General features: G+C 57.2%; 1 pseudogene; it reads left to right on the top strand.

Moving 5' to 3' along the window:
• Nucleotides 1–3,233: 3,233 nt before the first annotated feature.
• On the top strand, nt 3,234–5,880 carry LOC127338520 (cell division control protein 48 homolog D-like; annotated as a pseudogene).
• The last annotated feature ends 120 nt before the right edge of the window (nt 5,881–6,000 follow it).

Genomic DNA, 6,000 nt, shown 5'->3' with positions numbered 1-6,000 from the left:
AGTGAGATTGACAACCTCGCTGTTTCGTTAGGGCAAAGTACTTGGTTTGTGTTGTGCAGGTTCCACGTTGGCGCCGGAATCCCTGGTGTTGCGCCGCACTACATCTCGCCGCCATCAACCTTCAACGTGCTTCTTGACTCCTACTGGTTCGATAAACCTTGGTTCTTACTGAGGGAAACTTGCCGCTGTGCGCATCACACCTTCCTCTTGGGGTTCCCAACGGACGCGTGTCGAACGAAAAGACAATACGTCAATCACGCGCATCAATCTCCGGAGACTCCTTGTCCCACGTGTGTAAAGATGACAGTGTGTGCACCGTGTGGGTCTCTTAGGCTATATTTCACAGAATACTTATTCGCTGGGTTATGATTTGAGTTGGATGTCTCTATGAAATTGTGGTGTGTTAGTACCTCCTATGAATGCTCACAGTGACAGCGTGGAGTGTTTATTAGTACTTGGGAATACATCTTTAAGGTTTGCCTACATAATGAATTAGTTTTCGTTATCTTGCCAGAGAGTAATTCAGAATAGCATAGTGAAGTGCTTATTTATATTCCTTTATGATTGCAATGTTGAGAGTGTCCACTAGTGAAAGTATGATCCCTAGGCCTTGTTTCTAAGCATCGAAACACCGTTTCCAACAAGTTCTGCTGCATGTTTACTCGCTGCCATATTTATTTCAGATTGCTATTACTACTCATAATCATCCATATTACTTGTATTTCACTATCTCTTCGCCGAACTAGTGCACATATACATCTGACAAGTGTATTAGGTGTGTTGGGGACACAAGAGACTTTTTGTATCGTGATTGCAGGGTTGCTTGAGAGGGATATCTTTGACCTCTTCCTCCCTGAGTTCGATAAAACCTTGGGTGATCCACTTAAGGGAAAACTTGCTGCTGTTCTACAAACCTCTGCTCTTGGAGGCCCAACACTCTCTACAGGAAAAGAAGCCAACAGTAGACAGCAGTCGCCGAAAATAGCTTTCGGGGAATATCGGATTCTCATTGAAATACGACCGCATCAACCTCTCATGCCCTTCAATCCTTTCTCTCCACAACTTCTGTCTACCGAACACCGATCCACCAAATTTTGGCCTCTTAACGGCGCGGTATGCTAATAGTAGGGATATGTTCTCCTCTTTCTCTTGATCATACTCGTCATCCTATGAATCGTATAATGAACTCTACAAACATATGGATGAAATTACTTAACTAGTGTAGCTAATTGGCGAGTAAAAATAGAGGCCGGCCGGCGGAGGTGCATACCTTGCGAGAAAATGGGCAAGCACCATGGGCGCGCCATATTGCTAGCGAGCTCAAAGACGATGACGACGACATGTCGACGGCGGCGCGGAGGAGAACGCGACGCCGACGGGAAGGGGGACGTGGAGGAGGAGCACCGACTACAGCCCGTCGTTGGCGGCGGCGCGAGCGCCACAGTGCGGCGGAGCGGCCGCTGCTGCCAGGAGGGGGTGCGGTCGAGGCGGATCTACGCCGCGGCGGCACGCAGCAGCGGGGGCGGTGACGGATTCGACCGGCGGCGGCTGGATTTCGTGTCGGCGGTAGGTGGGGAAATGAGGGCGCGGGCGCGGGCGGGGAAAATTTCCAGCCGTTGGCTTTTCGCGCGGGCGCGGAGCGTTGCCGCGCGCTGTAGCCGACGCGTCAGATATGCCGCTCCGGTTTGTGCGAAACGCCGCGCGCCCTAAAAATTTTACAGCGCCGCGCCGGTTACCGCGCCTGCTGGAGCGCCTGATTCCCTCGCGCGCGCGGTATACTAGCAGTTTTTTTGCAGCGCAGCCTATATAGCGCGCCTGTTGGAGATGCTGCGCTCCCACCGCATGGTGCGCCCTAACGAGCGATTCCGCTAATTATGGTACTCCTCGAAATAGGCTTTCGCCCCGCTATATTAATATAGCAACACCGATACAAGATAGAGACCACCGCTGGGGCAAACAACACATCAAAGCCCAAAAGGAAACATAAGAAGAAGAAAAGAGAAAAACAACGTCGACAAAGCCGGATCGACGAAAACAGTGATGATCCGCAACCGCTGCGCCCTCCGGAGAATTCCCACCACGATCTTGGCCCTCCGAAGCGCCGCATACCAAAGCAGCACCTTCAAGAAGGGATGCGACGATGACGACGCTGCTGCCCGGACAGAACCTAGGGTTTCCCCCGATATGCGGGATGGTTGTGGGTAGGGGGAACCCCGACGCCCCTCAAGAAGGAAGGCGGCGCCCGCGAGCGTCACCGCGTCGGTGTCGGCCATCCAACAAGGATTTCTCCCGTCCCCCAAAGAACCACGACCCGAACACTCCATCGCGCTCCGCCAATCTTGCCGTCCACCAACGCGCGCCACCACGATCTTGCAATCACCATTGCCGTCTCACCGTGGTCCAAAGACGACGACCGACGAAACCGGGAGGAGACAACCCGAGCCTAGGAGGGTCTGGACAGCAGCCACATGGGAGGGCACAACCTCCACCGCCAACCTGCGGCGACAGACCGGACGCAGCTACCGGAGCATACCAGGCCCCTCTGGCCCGGCCGAGCCCGGCGGGCTCGTGAAGCTCCCGTGGCCGCGCTGCAGTCCGCGCGCCGCCGTCCTAACCGTCCCTAGCCGGAGCAGCCCCATCGGCCATCGGCCGCCGGGAGCAGACGCACCAGATCTGGCCCGTCCAAGCCCAGATGGAGCCCGAAGGGCCCGGATCTGGGCCAGGAGGCGCCGCCGCTGGCCTCCGCGCCGCCCCGCTGCCAAGTGGCGCGCTGCCGCCGTCGAACCACCCGGAGCCGAGCCACGAGGAGCGCCACCGCCGGAACCTTGGCCACCAAATCGCACCGCCGGACGAGGAGCCCCCGCGCCTCCCCTCCACGCGCGCGGGTAAGAGCATGGCCGCCGCCGCCGGCACCGCGCGGGCTTTGCCCGGCGGCCTGCGCCGACGGCGGCGGTGGGGGAGGAGGAGAGGCGGCCTAGACGCTAGGTTTGTGAGGTCGCCCCGAGTCCGCCCGCGGGGACGGACGGGGGACGAAGCGTTTTTTCACCCGCTAATTATGGTACTCCGTATCGTAATTACAGGTTTAACGTGTTGAACGCAGAAATAGACCCAAGGCCCAAAAAGTCAATCGGTAGCCCACAAGCCGTCGGACATCTGCTAAAACGACTCACCAAAACAGGTTGTGACGCGACTCGGGAACGAAGCAAAAAAACAGACTTCCCGATCGGACTCGAGTTCCGGGACGAGGTGGAGCAATCCCGTGTTTAAAAGGCAGGCCTAGCCCGGTGTTTCGTCCTCACCAGAACACGATCAGCTTTTGGATCGCAGAGCGACCTGCCAAGCACCCTGAGTAGCACCAGAGTTCGTTCTTCAAACGCGATGGCGAGCACATTGTCTTCGAAGAAGGCGGCGAACCGGCTGGTGGTGGAGGAGGCAACCACGGACGACAACTCCATCTGCAACCTCCACCCGGCCACCATGGAGGAGCTCTCCATCTTCAAGGGTGACATCGTGCTGCTCAAGGGCAAGCGTCGCCGCACCACCGTCTGCATCGTCGTCCCCGACGAGACCTGCGAGGAGCACAAGCTCAAGCTCAACAAGGTGGCCCGTTCTAACCTCAGGGTGCGCATCGCCGACGTCGTCTCCGTGCACCTCTGCCCCGACGCCAAGTACGGCAGGCGCGTGAGCGTCCTCCCCGTCGACGACACCATCGAGGGCATCACGGGCAACCTGTTCGAGGCCTACCTCAAGCCATACTTTGTCGATGCCTACCGCCCGGTGCACAAGGGTGACCTTCCTCGTACGTGGTGGTATGCGGAGCGTCGAATTCAAGGTGATCGAGATCGACCCTCCGGTCGACTACTGCATTGTGGCGGGGGACACGGAGATCTTCTGCGACGGCGAGCCGGTGAAGAGGGAGGACGAGGAGAGGCTGGACGACGTCGGCTATGACGACGTGGGGGGCATGGGCAAACAGATGAATCAGATCAAGGAGCTGGTTGAGCTGCCGCTTAGGCATCCGCAGGTCTTCAAGTGTCTCGGCGTCAAGCCTCCCAAGGGCATCCTCATGTACGGCCCTCCCGGCTCCGGCAAGACGTTGATCGCTCGTGCGGTGGCAAACGAGACAGGGGCCTTCTTCTTCTGCATCAATGGTCCCGAGATCATGTCCAAGATGGCCGGAGAGAGCGAGAGCAACTTGAGGAAGGCGTTTGAGGAGGCCGAGAAGAACGCGCCGTCCATCATCTTCATTGATGAGATTGACTCCATTGCTCCTAAGAGGGACAAGACACACGGTGAGGTCGAGAGGCGTATCGTGTCTCAGCTGTTGACGCTCATGGACGGGATGAAGGCACGAGCGCACGTCATCGTAATGGGCGCCACAAATCGTCCCAACAGCATCGATCCTGCTCTCAGGCGCTTCGGGAGGTTCGACCGTGAGATCGACATTGGCGTGCCGGACGAGGTTGGGCGCCTTGAGGTTTTGCGCATACACACCAAAAATATGAAGCTCTCGGAGGACGTCAATCTGGAAGTGGTGGCCAAGGACACGCACGGCTACGTTGGCGCCGACTTGGCCGCGCTCTGCACGGAGGCGGCGCTGCAGTGCATCAGGGAGAAGATGGACGTGATCGACCTCGAGGATGACACCATCGATGTCGAGATCTTGAACTCCATGGCCGTCACCAACGACCACCTCAAGACTGCTCTAGTCGGCACTAATCCTTCGGCGCTTCGTGAGACCGTCGTGGAGGTTCCCAACGTCAGCTGGAGCGACGTTGGTGGCCTTGATGGCGTCAAGCGAGAGCTGCAGGAGACCGTCCAGTACCCCGTGGAGCACCCCGAGAAGTTTGAGAAGTTTGGCATGTCACCTTCCAAGGGCGTCCTCTTCTACGGGCCGCCAGGCTGCGGCAAGACGCTGCTGGCCAAGGCGATCGCGAACGAGTGCCAGGCCAATTTCATCAGTATCAAGGGTCCCGAGCTGCTCACAATGTGGTTCGGCGAGAGCGAGGCCAACGTGCGGGAGATATTCGACAAGGCGAGGCAGTCGGCACCCTGCGTGCTCTTCTTCGACGAGCTCGACTCGATCGCGATGCAGCGGGGCGGCAGCGTGGGAGACGCCGGCGGCGCGGCGGACAGGGTCCTTAACCAGCTGCTGACAGAGATGGACGGCATGAACGCCAAGAAGACGGTGTTCATCATTGGTGCCACCAACAGGCCGGACATCATCGACTCGGCGCTGCTCCGTCCCGGCCGCCTCGACCAGCTCATCTACATTCCGTTGCCGGACGAGGCCTCGCGGCACCAGATCTTCAAGGCCTGCCTCAGGAAGTCTCCCGTGGCCAAGGACGTCGACCTCGGCGCGCTCGCGAGGTTCACGACTGGCTTCAGCGGCGCCGACATAACCGAGATTTGCCAGAGGGCATGCAAGTACGCCATCAGAGAAGACATTGAGAAGGACATCGAGAGGCAGAGGCTTGGAAAAGAAGCCATGGAGGTGGATGGCGGGCAGGAAGATGAAATGGCTGAGATCAAGGCGGCTCACTTCGAGGAGTCGATGAAGTACGCGAGGAGGAGCGTGAGCGACGGCGACATCAGGAAGTACCAGTCGTTCGCTCAGACGCTGCAGCAGTCCAGGGGCTTCGGCACCGAGTTCCGCTTCCCCGCGCAGCCACAAGCTTCTGTCAACGCCTTCGACACCGCCGTGGCAGCTGATGAGGATGATCTGTACAACTGATCCAGTAACCACAGTTAGCAATTAGCTAGGCTTATAGCCTTAGACATATCTCCATGTATCTCTTTGCACTAAATAGTTTGCATTGCATACAATCCGAATGTTCCTGTTAATTCCTTAGAAGATGCAGTATGTTTATGTTTTCCAGTTTCACGTAAGGACAGATTAACACAAAGTTCATATTCGTTTGACTCCATGTATCTCTTTTCTATTCTAAATAGTTTGCAATGCATACAATCCAAGAATTAAGAATGTTCCTGTTGATTCCC

The sequence above is a fragment of the Lolium perenne genome, chromosome 3 (assembly GCF_019359855.2).
Source record: "Lolium perenne isolate Kyuss_39 chromosome 3, Kyuss_2.0, whole genome shotgun sequence".
In the NCBI taxonomy this organism is placed as follows: domain Eukaryota; kingdom Viridiplantae; phylum Streptophyta; class Magnoliopsida; order Poales; family Poaceae; genus Lolium; species Lolium perenne.
This window is presented reverse-complemented; position numbering and strand designations above follow the sequence as displayed.